We start from the raw sequence: 15,911 nt of genomic DNA, 5'->3' as shown, positions 1-15,911 counted from the left end.
TGAGGGTTTGTGTTTCTCCGGGGTGGGGCCTGAGAATTTGCATTTTTAACAAGTGAGCAGGCACCTCAAATTTACTAGCAAAGGAGCTAGACACAGGCAGGGACAAAGAATGGGGCTACTTTTGTAGTCTGCTGTGGAGGTCTTGACGAAGATGGTGACTTTGCTGATACCACCTAGTGCTTCCTCCCCCTCCCCCTAAAATAAGGAGAAGCTGCATTCTTTCTTGATTTGGGTGGCCCAGGCCTGGGGAGGGAGATGGGCTCCTGCACCCTGAGCAGGGTAACTCCTCGGGAGGCCCCTGCTGGCACAGGGTAGGTGCTCAGCAAATATTAGATGTGCTGAGTGGTGACAGTGGGTACCTTGGGAGGGGGTGTGGCAGGGTGGTGAAAGTCCAGGTCACCAAGGGGCACAGCAGTGGGGGCTGAATCTAGGGTCCAGAGCAGAGCCCTGCTGACTCCCCAGCATCAGAGGTATGTGGCCTGGAGTCTGGAGGAGGCCAGAGGCCAGGGAAGCATCAGCTGGAGATGGGGTCTGAGACTAGGATGACTTCAGGCCCTGCTATGCTGCTCTGCACCCCCTCTCGGGGTGTCTGAATGCTGGGCAGCCTGGAGTCTGTGCCCCCCACCCCCCCGCCCCCCAGCTCCCTCTTAGGCAGTCCAGCTGTGTGTTTTCCTCCTGTGGCCAGCGGCCAACCTCGGTTTCCTCTCCTGAAGTCCTGGCCATGCTGACACGTCCCTCTGCTCCCTGCCCTGGTCACATTTGGCTAGGGCCCCTACTTCAGAAAATCTTAGGGAGTTTCTGGTCCTCTTGTGTGGGTTTGGGGGCCTCCAAGGAAGTAAAACCTGCTTCCAGCCCCAGCACTGAGGGTTCTCTCTCAGGCAGAGGATGTCAGCAGCCTGCTGTCCTTAGCCACAGCAGCCGGGGGGTGGGGGGCGGTGGAACCTGACAGAAGCTTCAAAGCTTCCCGCTCACCAGCATGTGGAGTCCAGCAGGACCTTGGTCTACCTGCCTCCCTTTCTGTGGGGACCCTGGTGGGTGGCGTTTAGGAAAGGAGTAGGTGTGGAAGAACTATCTTCTTTGGACTGTCTGTTCGGAGAGCTTGGGAGTGCGGGGGAGGACCCTGTTCTGTGGCCTGGGAATGAGGAGAACAGGCGTGCAGGACGTACCAGGCCCTGTGGCTGCTGGGTAATGCTGGACAAGCCACGCGGGAACCTCACCTGCAACACGAGGGGGCTGGGTTAGAGCATGGTGGGAGGGCCGTGTTGTAAATGGCTTACCTGTGTCATCACATGGAGGTGATCTCTAAGGTCTGGGCAATGCCAGCATTCCATGTTTCTGCCCTCTTGGTGGGGGTTGCTAGGTAGAGCCAGGCACTTCTGGAGGTGATCTTGAGGTTGATTCCTGGGCTTCCCAGCCTGGCCCTGAACTGAACTATTCTGCCAACACAAAGAGACTCTTATCTTCAGAAGTCTACCGTGTCCTCAGCTTTCAGGAATTTGTTCCCAGCCTCTAGGCAGGGCGTGGGTGGGGCCAGGTGAATGAGTTTCCCTCACGGATCCAGTGGTGCTCTGTGTTTTGGGCCCTGCGTGTACTCTTATTCTGGAAATGCCTGCTTGGGTGTGGCCATGTGGGAAGCCTGGTGCCTGTGGAGGATAGGGAGCCTTATTTGGGATTGGCGAAGGGTCCCTTAGCTCAGCTTTCTGGCCTGGGTGTTCCAGGTGTGGTCTGGGGGTGGGAGAGCCTCTCTGCCCACTGCAAGGTGGACCGTTCATAATCTGTCTTTTGTGTAGGCTTAGCTGCGTCACGGGACTGGTGCGAGGTGGGAGAAACTCCAGCCTGCACCAGGGAGCAAAGATTTCAGCCTGGAATCCGCCCAAGGGACGGGTGTCAATAGGCGGCCTTGTCCTTCGCTTTGTTTACTTCCAGAACCCAGCTCTAGCCCTTCTTTCCCTTGCAGCGGTGGGAAGAAATCAAACCATAGAATGCCAGAGGGGACTGTACTGTCACCTGCCCCCCCCCCCACCCGCCCCCGATGAAGAGACTGAGGTCCATAGTGGTGATCTGACTTGTGCAAGGATGCTCTGCCCTGGGTTCATTCCTCATGGGGCTGGTTTGGGTTAAGGACTGTTTATTCAAGCCCGTATACAGCATCTTCTGAGGTCTTGCTTGTGGGTGGGCTGCAGAACACCTGCAGACAGGCGGGCAGGCAGCCTGAGCTGCTGTGCTCTGAAGGCAGAGGGATGGAGCTGTTGCAGTTCTGGTTAGCGTGTGGGTGGTCGAGTTCAGGTGGATTTCACACATGACGGCAGCTGTGCTCTGCCAGGTTGGAGGTGGTGAAGGACAGGTGGGTCGTTTGAATGACTGTCCTTATACTCAGATGTTCCTGGGACTGCCTCCTGAGTTTGCCGTTGAGGAAGGGAGGGAGGAATGAGCCGAAGGGTCAGGGCTGGCGGCGCGGATGGGGCTAGTGGTCACGGTCCTGATATTTACAGCTCACATGCCCACACACCCAGCCCTGTGGCATCACCAAGTGATGTGCTTTAAACCACGAACCCTCAGAACCACACTGTGCAGTAAAGGTACTCTTCCATTTTCGTCTCCACTTACACAAGAACTTGAGCTTTAGTGAGAGTGAATAATTTGTCCCAGCCCACACAGCTCTTGTGTGGTGTTCTAGCCTTCGAACCAGGGCTGCCTGGCCGGAGCCCGCAGTCCTCACCACTGCCCTGACTGGGGACTGAGAGCCCCTCATTCGGGACAGAACTGGGTCTCCACCCTCCTTGGGCCCCAAATATACACACACTCCTGCACTTTCCTGCAGATCCTGGGGTTGCCTGTGGCTGCTGCGTGATGCTGGACAAGCCACGCCTGCACCTCACCTACAACGTGGGGGGCTTCGTGATAGGATGGGGGGGGTGCTCTGCTGTCAGCGCTGCTGGACACGCCAGGGCCCCGCGCTAGGTCAGGCAGTGGACATGGGGCCAGCTCAGGGCTAGGTGTGGGCTTCTCTTGGCCTCTTCCTTCTTCCCCAGGTCTTTTCTCTTTCCCTCTTGCTGCACGTGGCACCCCAGGCACTGGCCATCCCCAACACTGGTCTTGGGAATGAGGTTCTACTGGGCCTTGCCTCTGGGGAGAGGCGGAACTCCCTGCCTTCCTGGGAGCCCAGGGGTGCTGGCTGTGCCTCTCCTGGCTGCCCTGGCACCTCAAGATCTTGGCCATGTCCGGGTTGGGCTGACCCCATGTCTGTGGAGGTGCTCCAGGTTCTCCCCTCCGACCCAGTCCTGGTGGTTGTAGGCCCTGCGTTTCACATCACGCTCTTGCTTTATCCCCACAACAAGGTACAAGGCATCAAGGCTGTTTACAGGTGAGGGGATCAAAACCCCGAGAAGTCAACTGTGCTGGAGACTCAGATTCGCACCTGAGAGTCAACAGGTCTGTGGGGGCTGAATTGCTCATGCCCCCTAAGGCCCAGAGGGAACAGAAATTGTGGCAGCTGGCTCCAAAAGTCAAAAGCCCAAGCCCCAAATAGCAAGGAAACAGTGCTTGGCCTGGCTATAGCATCCCGGGTCTGGGCAGGCTGGGGAGAAGGAGGCGCTGGCCGGATGGGAAGCTTTCACAGGTTCGCGGGCATCGTTTACCCGTTAGGTTGTGCTGGGGCATCACTCAAGAAAGCTCAGGCAGGCCAGGGTGTTGGTGCAAGGACAACCAGAGCCAGTCTGGGCCTGTCTGGAATCTAGCCTTGCGTCTGGGATTTTGTTCTTTGCCTTTCAAGCTCCATCATCACCAGGGCCTGTTTCTAGGCCAGAGGGGCCTGGTGGATAATACTCATGCAGGAGTCATTGGAAGTGACTCTTCTAATGCCGAGTGCCAGGCGCTGGGCTTGGCTTTTTACCACGAAGCACCAGGACAAGGGCTTTCCATGCGCTGACCCACAAAATCCGCACACCACCACTGCAAGGTGGGCATTAGTATCCCCATCTTACACATGGGAAAATCGAGGCCCAGAGAAGTTTAGTAATTCACCCTGAGTCCTGCAGCTGGTAGTAGGTGGCAGAGCAAGGGTTTGAGTCCAGGGGTTTCCACTCAATAGGACCATGATTCCCTTGAAGTCGGGGACCTCTGTGTGGCCTTTTTTTCAATCTCCCAAGCTGGCCTAGCCTCTGATACTCAGAGGGCTTTAGGAAAGTTGTAATGATAGAATGAAGGGCGTTTGGGTCCTGCCCTTTGAGAGAAAGCTGTCTTTGTTTGGCAGGTATCCTGGCCTGGCTGCCCGTGGGCTTGGGAGATCGGCAGCAGCCCTGCGGCCCACCCTTGGTGTCCCGCAGCCACGTACTAAATGGGGGGCTGCCCCATTTAGTAAGGAGGTAGGGCTGGGGAGACAAGCCCAGGAGACATGGTGCCCAAAAGCCCCTCCTTAGCTCTTCTGCCCTTTGGGGAAATCAGCATTGTCTTCACGTTGCACGTGCCATCAGGTGTTGAATTTTCCAGGAGGGATAAGATAGCAAATAACTTAGGATTTTTTTTTTAAGATTTTAGTTATTTATTTGACAGAGATCACAAGTAGGCAGGCAGGCAGAGAGAGAGGAGGAAGCAGGCTCTCCCCAGGGCAGAGAGCCCAATGTGGGACTCGATCCCAGGACCCCGAGACCATGACCTGAGCCGAAGGCAGAGGCTTAACCCACTGAGCCACCCAGGCGCCCAATAATTTAGAATTTAATCCAGTTTTCAACTCATGGCCAGGGGAGAGGGGGTTGTTTCTTATTTCTCACTTTATCTACAATGCCTGGCTCGTGGTAGGCACTTAGGGAATGTTAGTTGCATCAATAAGTTAAAAACAAAAAACTTACTATGGAAAATTCAGATACAGGAGTAGAGGATGGTATAATGAATCCCAGTGTACCCATGGCCCAGCAGCCAAACTGTTCTGTCACTTTTAGCCCTCTGGGCTAGTTTGCTGTGAGATGCACGTGCTTGCGTGTCGCATGAATGGCTCTTCTCACGTGTACAAAGGACAAACAGAGGTGAGGTGACCTTACAGCCCTAATGCAAACTCACCGTCATGTCACCTCCATTCTGGGCACAGACAGGGCCGTGCTCCTGGCTTGAACTGCTTGGTAACTGGTCACATGGCCCGGCCACAGCCCCAGAGTGGGCAGAAAGTCTCCGAAGGATGAGTTCAGCTGGATATTTGAGGTGGTGAGACATACTCTGGGGCCGAAGGCCTTGTAGCCAATGATCGTCTGCGCACTCATTTACTTATTTCATACTGTGGGTCATTTCATTTTTTAAAATGACGTTTTAAAAGATTTATTTATTTATTTATTTGTCAGAGAGAGAGAGAGAGGAGCGAGAGTGAGCACAAGCAGACAGAATGGCAGGCCGAGGGAGAAGCAGGCTCCCTGCCGAGCAAGGAGCCCGATGCGGGACTCGATCCCAGTACGCTGGGATCATGACCTGAGCCGAAGGCAGCTGCCCAACCAACTGAGCCACCCAGGCGTCCCTAAAATGACGTTTTAAATCCGAGAAAGAGTATGGAGAATAGTACGGCGAGAACCGATGTGCTCACCACCCAGATTTCACAGGTATCAAGCACCTGCGTTTTCCAGGTCAGGGTCACGTGCTTGAGAGGCCAGTGGGCGGCGGGCCTGTAAACTGGCTCTTTCCTTGTCACAGTAAAAGATGTCACATGCAGTTTAGTGAAGGGAGCCCGGGGAAGGCCTCAACCCACCCTGGAGGAGACAGGTGAGAGTTGTAAAGTGAGCTAAAAATCAAATGTGGGGAATGTCCGGGTGAGTCAGGCCAGGGGGGTGGTGGTAAATGGCGGCGACATGGACCAGCAAAGAGCGTGACCAAAGGCATGAGCGATGAGTACCATGCTCTGGGCAGGGCGGGGCAGGGAATGAGCGAGAAGGAGTGGGCTGGGAGCAGCCGGAGAGAAAGAGGCCTGGGGGTGGGTGGCAGTGTACCCGGTGAGTCAGCAGAGGGGCGAGTGCGGCCATATTAGGGGGCAGCCGCGGGCTCTGGGCTTATCCTGAGTCCTGCTCGGCTGTCTGAACTGGACACTGCGTGTCGAGAGAGTGGGAGACCCATGCGGGTCTGGTGGGGAGGATGGGAGCCATGTCAGGAATCATGGAAGGATCCTGGCTGGGTAGAGAAGGCTCCAGGCCATGTAGCAAGGCCCAAGGGAGAGTAGTACTCTACTGGTGGGAGTTGTGTGGGGGAGATGGAGTCTAGCTCAGAATTTCTAATCGTCAGACTTTCCAGGAAGGAATGAACTGTGGGGTCATGCGTTTCTTGGTCTCGGGTGTGCTTGGGTAGACTTGTTGAAGCCCGTGGGGGTGGTGGGGGGAGGAGGGCCCTGCCTTGCCCGGCCCCCAAGGCCCCGGCTCACTCCGTTCTCAGGTTTGAGGCTGGGTAGGGTGGGGGTGGGTGACCCCTGGCACAGGTGGAGGAGGTGCTGGCTGGTTGCCATGGGAACCCTCTCGGCTGTGGGTTTCTAGTTCTGAAGATGCCCTGGAAGGGAATGAGCTCACTCCACCTGTGAGGTGGTGAGTCAGCCTCCTACTTGCTCTCCAGGGCGAGGCTGCGCCTTAGACCACCGGTGCTTCTCCGCCTGATGAGGGCTGTCGTCTCTGGAGAAGAACTGGACACAGTAGAGGAGCCGCCAGCCGTTCTGACTGCTCCAGGGACCCTGACTCCGGTGGAGGCAGGAGGAAGCTTGTAGTCCCCCAAACCTCGGCCCTCAGCAGGGGCTGAACCACCCCATCCACTGGCCTGGGCACCAACTGCAACTGTGCTGGCTTTGGGCTCGCAGTCGCCTGGGCTGGACGGACGCAGAGGATGTGATTGTAGAGGTGCGGGGACGGTGGAGGGAGGCGCGCAGGCCATTTGTGAATGTCTGTCCATCGGGGCTGAGGGTAGTTTCTGGGGGTGGATGAGGGAAGCTTCCTGGAGGGACTGGCATTTGATCCGACGTGGGGAGGCTGAGGGGTCACTCGTTTGCCAGTCAAGTCCTAGGCATTTGGAGGTCAGGGGTCATGGCCAATGGCTGTGGCCGCTCTCCACAGCCGTGTGTCCAGGTGTCCAGGCTGTTGTTCTTATGAGGGTGGGCTCAGTGGATGGCGATGTCGAGGAGCTCCAACAGCTTTCAGGGCACCAGGCGTCTTCCTCGGAACTCTAAGCCATCCAGACCACACCCACTGGGTTCTGGTCCCTAAGGAGCCAATGGCAGCTTGTAGCCTGTCCCCTCTTCCAGTATGACAGCCTTGGGGGGGGGGTGACATGGGAAGGCCAGGGAGCTCTGGCTTCTGCTTGCCTCCTTCCTTCACATGGGCTTCTGTTTCCATTCGAGAAGATAAACAACTTCGGGGGGTGAAAAATGACCATTTAACCTTTTTACCTAAACACACAATTCATGATTTCAGAAATCTGTTTTTGTTTTCACCCCCATACATGCATTATTTTTGATAGTGGTAATCATAGTGTATATGCAGTTTCGTTCTGCTTTTTTATTTCTCCACATGGGATTTTATCAGAGAATTTTTTTTTTTTTTTTTTTTCATATATAGCTGCACAGCCTTTGTGTTCCTTCCCTGGAGAAAATGAGATCCAAGTATAGAGTTTGCTTCAGGAATATTTTTTTATTTGTACCTTTTTTTTTTTTTTTTTTTTTTTTGCCTGTCTCCAGAAAGCGTTGAGGAGAGCACATTAGAAGACTCTTGTATAACAAAGTTTTAAAGTTGCAAGATCTGAGTTTTGTCAGGGTGAGAAGGAGGTAGTTGAGAAAACAGTGTTATAAGAGGTTAGTTTTTGTAAGTTTGCCTTGACCCTAGTTTGGAGCTTCCTGGTAGCCAGAGCAAAAGGGGAAATTTGAATTATCATACGTTTGTTTCTAATAAAAGGAAGTATATCAGTTCATGAGGGAGACACTTTTTTCTAAGTACTGAATACCAGGAACTCTTCCATTTTAGGAGAGTGGTACGCCGGCTGATGCTGTCAGTAGTGGTTTCATGGAACACAGAGATCTTTTTTGCATAGGGGTTCTTCTTCTTTTCTTTTTTCTATTTTTTTAAGATTTTTATTTTTAAGCAATGTCCACACCCAACATGGGGCTTTAACTTACCACCTTGAGATCAAGAGTCACCTGCCCCACCTGAGCCAGCCAGGCGCTCCTGCATATTGGTTCTTAAAGTCACCCCCCAGGAGACATGATGTTAAGTCACAGTTAGATGAAGGCATTTCTCTGAAAAGACGAATAATGAAATGTCATCCTCTGCTTCTAGAGGTTCAGCCTAGGTGAGGCCTTACTCCTTGCAGATGCTTCTTACGGGAGACCCTCACTTGAGGCTGGTTGTCTGGGCCTGGAGCCTTCCGTGTGGATTCCTGGCGCTGTATTTGTTTGAGGTTTTCCGAGAGCTTTACAGAGACGAGAACTGTTTGCTTTAGGTGTGAGGCATGTGAGGACCAAAGCTGCTCTTTTGCTAGGAAAACGAGAGAGTGTGGCCCATCTACCTTTTCAGAAGGAGGGCGGTAGAGGTCAAGGATGTCCTCTAGAAGCTCTTGGATTTGCTCCATGTCTCAGCCAGGTGTTTCTGGCCCAGGCTCCTTGCTGCAGAGCAGGGATGAGGCCCTGCGGGGGGAAATTGGCTTGCCTGTTGAGGCTGTGCCTGGCGTGGCACCTTTACCAGCTGCTTCTCTCCTCACCGAGGTGACAGTTTTCTCCTCTTCCTTCTCCCAGTGGCGGACATTTCCATGCTTTGCAGTTTTTGGCTATCCTAGCTAATGCCTCTGTAAATATTCTTTTCATGTGGACACTTCCCTGCATTTTAGGTGAATATTTGGGATTGGAGTTAATTGGAGATGACCATTTTACATATTCATCAGTCGCCTTTGTAAGATGGACTGACTTAATATGCCACCGGCAATACACAATCTATTTTTTTTTTTTAGCTAATTAAAAAGGAAAGTAATGCTTATTGTGGAAAATACAGCCGAGTATAAGGAAGAGAAGAGAGATGACCTGGAATTTTACCATGCTGAAGAGTATGGAGGTGTTGGTTTTGGGCACTGCTGGAGTGAACCTGCTGCCCCTTGTCAGGCCGGGGTCTGAGCTGGGACAGTCCCCTCTGAATGGCCATCCTAGGTGTCCCCTACCTGGCAGGGGCACCCGATTTTCCCCTGACCCAAAATATCTTAGCCACTAGCCTGCTTGGCTGTGGGCTTACAGTTCTAACCTGAAGGCCTTGCTCACATTTTCATCTAGTGTTAAATTTGTGGAAGGTGACTCAGAAAACTGTCAGGACTTAAAATATTTGGGAGGAAGATGTGAAATATTATCCCCCGGTGACAACTTAGCAGATTCTTCAGGAATCCACCCCCCGCCCCCCCCCCCCCCCCCCGCCAGCGTGCCAGGGTGAGACCTCAGGGACGGGGACACAAGCTGGAGGCGCTTTCAGGGAGAAGTGGAATCCGCGTCCTGGAAGTTTTTGCCCAGACCTGGCTGCTGACCACAGTCTCCAAGTTCCTGTCTCTCTGCGAGGCTTGTCAGAAGGACCAGGGTGTTTGGTAACATTGGAGGGAAGTGGGTTAAGTTGTAGAAGAGAACTAAAGCTGCCGCCTCTCACTTCTCCCCGTTTACTTCGCCGGCCTGGGCGCCGCTCTCCTGTACCCCTATCTGCGGGAGGAAGCCTGGGGGCAGGAGGGCCGGCTTCCTGCGCTGGCCGGGCCCCTGCTGAACTCTTGGCTGGGCTGCTGGGTCTGGGCTGAGGGTGGCCGCACCCCCAACCCGTAGTTTTCCTTCTGTCCCTGGGCGGCTCCGCTCTCACCTGCGTGGTTACGTATCTGACAGAATTTCCCAGATGCTGGGATGGGAAGAGGAAGTTGGACTGTTCATGAAATGACTTGACCTGAGATGGGGAGGAGGCCTCAGTCCCTGGGAGCTCTGAGAGCCAGCTAAAGATTTCTTAGGTGGCCTCAAATGCCCACGTGGGTGCTGCATCGGGAACACTCACGCACCAGTGACATCCCTGGATGTTTGCATCATTTTTGAGACGTGAGAGGCGAGGCACAGAAGCTTCCTTTCTCCTTCAGCTCTGGCCCTCCCGGTTGTTCAGCCTCACTGAGCCCTGGATATGTGGAGTTGGGTGTGCTTTGGTTGGGCACCACATCTGGAGGTCCATGGGTGTTTCTTGGGGGAGGAAGAGGTGGCCCTTCCGTGACGGTGTCGTAGAGTTACCCAAGCCCCTGTGCCCACCTGTGGGTGTCTCAGAGGTGCACCTAGGGGATGCTAATGCTGAGTGTCCCTAACACTGAGTGTCCCACGGCCAGCCCATCCAACATATTGCCCAGCTTTCCGGTGTCCAAGGGCTGTGGATGACCAGACGTTTGGAGCCGTGGGATTCGCCAGAGGGATTCTTGGCATTGGAACATTTCCTCTGGGGCACCGAAGAGGGAAGCCACTGGAATGTCCCAGCTGCTGTTCGGGTTGTCCGGGTGAAGAGCTTCCTGTCAGGGCCTCATGCTGCCCCAGCTTGCGGCCATGTGCGCGGGCCGGGATTGATTTGTTCTGTCTGGCTTGTAGACACGCTACCCTCTTTGCCTCTCCCCACCCAGAAAACCGCAAGGAACTGTAAAGGCTGGTCCAATTAAGGCTCCTGGTAATTGGGAAGGAGAGAAGGACTCCTGAGAAAGCCAGCCGGTTTGTGCTTTGCTCTGAGGAGTGAGGCAGAGGACAATGACGGGCCTCCTGCCTACATTTGATTAATTGAGGACCCACTCCAGGTGACCACAATTTCCCTGTAGTCTTCTGGTTCCAGTGGGCATGTCTGCTCTCTGCCACCCACGGGGAGAGTTTCACTCCGAGGCCATATTTACAAGGGGGGTCCCTGGCCCACCTAGGTTTCATGTACGAACCGTTGCCTCCTGAGCCTTGCCTAGACCTGGCAAACCAAATGCTCTGGGCTCAGAGCCCAGGAATCTGCATTTCTAGCAAGCACCCTACTTAATTTTTGGATAACACTGGAGACTTCTGTGAAGGATTCCCTGGAGGATCTTGTTGCTTCAGTCTGAATGTAGAAGTATCCCCAGAATGTGAACCAAGTGTCTCTTCTGGGTTTTAAACCCACATCAGTTAGTGGGAACGTAAGGAAAGGAAGGAAAATCTGTTCTTGCTTTCCTGGCTGTACATTGTTTGGGGCCAGTTGGCTGTCTGCAAGGCTGTTTTATGTTTAAATTTAATTCAGTTTTTTGGTTTGTTTGTTTGTTTGTTTGTTTTAAGTAGGCTTCGTGCCCATTGTGGGGCTTGAACTTACAACCCTGAGATTAAGAGTCAGCTTGCTCTCCTGACTGAGCCAGCAGGTGCTCCTGCAAGGTGGCTTTAAAGCAGCATTGTGGGGGGCACCTGGGTGGCTCAGTTAGGTACCTGCCTTCGGTGTGGGCTGTGATCCCGGGATCCTGGGATTGAGCCCCGTGGCAGACTGTCTCCTCAGCGGGGAGCCTGCTTCTCTCTCTCTTGTTCCTCCTGCTTGTGCACCCCCCTGCCCTCCCCCCCCTTCCCGGGGTCAAATAAATAAATAAAACCTTTAAAAAAGAAAAAAGGAATCCTGCAGTGCTCATGGTAGAGGCCGTGCTTTTCTCACCCTGGGCTTTTTGAGGGGCCCTCTCTGCCAGACAGGTGACCCTCCCTACTCCCCCAGCACAAACATCTGTGTCCTCCAGTGACCGTCCAGCTCTGTTGTTTGGTTTCCTGTGGAGAGAGGGCTTTTCAAGTTCTGCATCCTGCCTCGCCCTGCACCCTGCCCTGTCCCACCTTAGTGACCTCTGACCCTCTCGTGTCCATGGAGCCAGATGCTGACTGTTGTCTGAATTCTAGCTTTGAGGCAGATGGCGTGACCGTGGGGGTTTGGGTTGGCTCTGGACTGTGGGCGCCTCCTCGTTGTCATGCTCCTGGGTCTGTCTAGCCTGGGCGGCTGCCAGTAGCAGTGTATTTTGTTGGCATAGACTCAGACTGGCCCCTGGAGATGGCCTCAGGCAATGGGAAGCCTACAAGGCCTGTGAGACTCCATTTACCAGGGTGGTTGGACATCCCTGGGCATCATTTTGGGGGCTCTAGGTCAAGGAGCCCTTGGCTGCCTGTCTCTCTCGGGAGTTTCTCAGGGGGGTTGTGTGGTACTGTGGGGCCCACTGTGTGGAAGGTGATCAGGGATCTCAGATGTGGGGGAGATTGAGTTTGGTAGAGCAGGACTCAGGGGAGCCCCAACTTGCTCGTACATCAGAATGGACTAGGGTTAGCAGGGTTGGTATGGAGAAGGTGGGCCTTGGAGCGAAGGCACAAGTTAAAGGACTCGTGGAGCCCTTAATTCTGAAGGCCCAGAGATGATGACATCTTCCAGGCAATACACAGTTAACTGAGAAACAGTTTCGCCAAGAAGAAGCGTCCAGTTGGGCAGGGTTCTAGTTGATTCAACAAGTGGGTCCCCGGCTTTCTGAGGGTGCTCGGGATTGGTGTGGCCGGTGGGTCACTGTCTTGGCTCACTGAGGTAGTGAAAGCTGTGCCAGTGCTCACACCCTTCGGCCAGGTCGTTCTACACCCCCAGCCTCCAGGATTTTGTCCGAAGACAGCTGTCCGGCTGAAATAGAAATGCCTAAGGATATTCTCTGTGCTATCTGGGAAAAAAGCTCCCAAGCTTCCATGTCTAGGGAACATTAGGGGAGGAATTTCACAAACCTTCTGCTACCTGATAGTGTCGGAACATTTCTTCAGCCTTTGAAACGACATTTATAAAGATCATGCAGAAATGAAATACTCAGTGGTATGCTGATTATTACAGAACACTATACGGTATGTGCCTTGTAATCCATTGCAGCCGTCAAAACTGGTATAAACAAAAATAAGCAAAAATGAAAATGTCTCTGTTGAGGTTGTAGGATGAAATAACTTTTTTTTTTTTTAAGATTTTATTTATTTGAGAGAGAGAACACAAGCAGGGGGAGTGGGAGGGAGAGGGAGAAACAGACTCCCCACTGAGCAAGGAGCCCGACTGGGGCTTGATCCCAGGACCCTGAGACCATGACCTGAGCTGAAGGCAGCGGCTTAACCCACTGAGCCACCCAGGTTCCCTGGGATGAAATACTTTTCAAGAAAAAATAGTATTTCAGCTTTATAGCAATTCAGGTAATTTCTACCTGAAGCACCATCCCTCTCCAAATATTTTTTAGAGGTCACATGCCCTTTGCTTGAGTAATGGCGGCTCCATGAGATTTTACCTTATGTTCTTAGCGTGCTCTGTGTGTGCCGCGTACTGTCAGGTGCTGCGGAGTGCACAGAAGGTATACAGCGTGGTTCCCCCGAGCTGAAGGGCAGGGCATGTGTCGCCTGGCTGGGGAGATGGGCCTGCTGATTAGTGCTTGGTGCTGAGGCATGGCCCTGGCACTAATGGGGGGCCTGGGGAGGTGGGGGGAGGATAGGTGGATGGTCTGGGCCTTCAGCTGGGGTGGGAGGGACCTGTTGGACCAGGAGAGCTTTCCAGACAGGGGAGCAACCAGTCTGGCAGCCCAGCGGAGTCCAGTTCTCTTGAGGTGGGCTCTGTCTGGGTCCTCGCAGCCTTGCGTGAGAGCAGAGAGAAAGAAGACGCCTGTTACTCATCTGTAGAGACTGTCAGCTCTAGGCCTAGAAATGGACTCTTCTAGGAATCTCCGGAGTCCTCGAGGGACAGGGCTGGTGCTCCCTGGGAGCTGGCTGCCCTCCCTTTGCAAGCCCTCTCTGCGCTTCCTGGGGGCAAATCCCAGGCACAGGAACCACCTCTGGTAGGCTGCCCTTTGGTCCCTCCTGGGCTAGTGGTAGAAGAGCGCATTTCTTCTCCAGTGACCTTTCCTTTTAAATCTGTCCCTGGCCTGCATGGGTGTCTCTGGCCTGCATGGGTGTCAGGCGCTCCTGGGGGGCCGCCCCATCCACACTTGCCATTTGGGGACTTTGACATTTTGTTTAAGCAGGGATGTGATTGAGAACGTGTGAGGGTGAGAACCGGAGGTGCTGGCTCTTTAAGGCTCGGCCTTCAAGTGAGTTTGGCAGAGGAGACACCGAATGTTTAATTTTAGGGCCAGGAGGGGGTGGGGGAAAGTCCCTACCACATCTGGTTTGTGTTAAGCCCTTCCCTTCAGAAAAGGGCTGTGTTTATGGTTCAGATCCGGCAGAGCTGGGGCGGGAGGGGCGCCCCTTTCCCCTACTAGGCACTGGGGCACTGAGAATGCACAAAGCCCCCTCCTGGTCCTGTGACCCCATCCCGTGCTGAACGGTTCCAACTTTGAGAACTCTCCGACATCCATTTTATCCCTGAAGTTCCAGCAGATGTTCGCCTTCAGACGGCCTCCAGCAGCTGGGATTGCGGGGCTGAGCTCTGTCCCTGGTGCCCCAGAACTCCCCGGAGTTGGCCGCCTGTCAGCTCGGCCTGTCTGGAGTCCACGGGTCCCAGATGGTCAGGGGTCAGCGGTGCTGCTGGGATCCCGGCATCCCAGGGGCATACCAGGCTGTCAGAGCTAGAGGGTCCTGCAGACACCAGCCTCAGACCCCTTTTGACAGATCGGGAAACTGAGGCCCAGAGGGCTGAAGAAGCTAGTCCAAGGTCACACAGAGAATCAGCGGCGGACATGGGATTCAAACCGCACTTTCCTGGCTCTGAGCTGGCTTGGTGCTCTTTTCGGGCCGTATGGCTTCCCCTTCTGCCTGCTGTTTGTATTACTCTTGCAGGCCCTGCTATCTCTGAGGGCTGGCTTGGGGACAGGGCGTGGGGTGGAGACATCCAGGAGGCTGTGAGTGCCTCGAGGCTGGGCAGCTCACTGGTTTCCCAGCTCCGGCAGGGCCCCTGGCATAGGGCGAGAGCTTAGAAAACATGAAGTGAATGAGTGGCGTGGTCTGAGGGTGGGAGTTCTAGTGCTCCTGTTAGAAGCATTGCTTCCTGGGGTGGGGGGGGCAGGGGGGTACCGGGCATGGGTCCCTGTCTCAAGGCTCTCCTTGTTCCAAGGCCGTGTCTTGTCTTCCCCAGCCCTTTCCCAGTTCTGGAATATCACCCAGTGGGTACCCAGCAGATACGGAAGCCCATGGTTTCAGAGCCGAAAAGAGCTGCTGATAGCAAGCGTTCCATCCCTTTCAAGTGACAGAGGAGGAACTTGAGGCAGGGCCACTCACTCAGCTCAGTGGTGGAGCATCAGCACCCGAGCCCCCGTCTGCAGCCCTCCTGTGTGCTGGTGGAGGGAGCGGAGGGTGGAGAGAGGAAAGGCCCGCCTGTCCTTTGCGCCTTCTCCACCCTGTGTCTTCCTCCATCAGTTGAACGTTTTCTCTGTCTCCCTCTTCCTGTGTCCCTGAAGTGGAGGTGGAGGATGGGAGGTGGTTTCCCCAGAGCCCTCCTGTGCAGGGACTGGGCTAAGTCATTCCCTCGTGGCTTCCTAGAAGGGGAACTGGGGCAGACTGGCTCATTTCCTCCCAGAGCTGGAGTCATGTTGGAGTCAGAGCCCAGGGAGGGGCACCCTAGTAGTCCTTCGGCTCTGGCCCTGGGGGCACATCTCTGCTGCAGTTTGCATAATGGGTGGGAGGCCCTGGGCATGATCGCTGGCCCCCACCCCAAGTCCAGTTTTCCTGCCTTCAGGGCGGGGTGTGTTTCTTGGGCAGGCTGGCGCTGGTGGCAAGGGGACAGTCAGGCGATGGCATTGCCCCACTGTATGGAGTGGGCAGCTCCGTGGGTCATGATTTGAAATGTGTTGGGTTGATAAGTCTTTAGTGTCTGTTTTATTATGAGAGTATAACTTGCTTGTGGTTAAAAAAAAAAAAAAAAAATTCCCCACAGGTAATACGATTATTTTTTCTTTCTTTCTTTCTTTTTTTTTTTTTTTTCAAAGATTTTATTTATTTATTTGTTAGA

At 54.2% G+C, this 15,911-nt stretch overlaps 1 protein-coding gene across 4 annotated transcripts in view; it reads left to right on the top strand.

The window, feature by feature from the left end:
• ACTN1 (actinin alpha 1) overlaps positions 1-15,911 on the top strand; it is a 95,570-nt gene that overhangs the window by 15,023 nt on the left and 64,636 nt on the right. Inside the window, exon 1 of one of the 4 annotated variants that reach the window (XM_080808238.1) lies at positions 6,570-6,854. The exons of the other annotated variants lie outside the window; for them this stretch is intronic. The gene's annotated coding sequence lies outside the window, so the exon portion shown is untranslated. Of the gene's footprint in view, positions 1-6,569; positions 6,855-15,911 lie in introns of those variants that run through there. 4 annotated transcript variants of the gene reach the window in all.

Source organism: Martes martes (genome assembly GCF_963455335.1).
Source record: "Martes martes genome assembly, chromosome: 7".
Taxonomy (NCBI): Eukaryota; Metazoa; Chordata; class Mammalia; order Carnivora; family Mustelidae; genus Martes; species Martes martes.
This window is presented reverse-complemented; position numbering and strand designations above follow the sequence as displayed.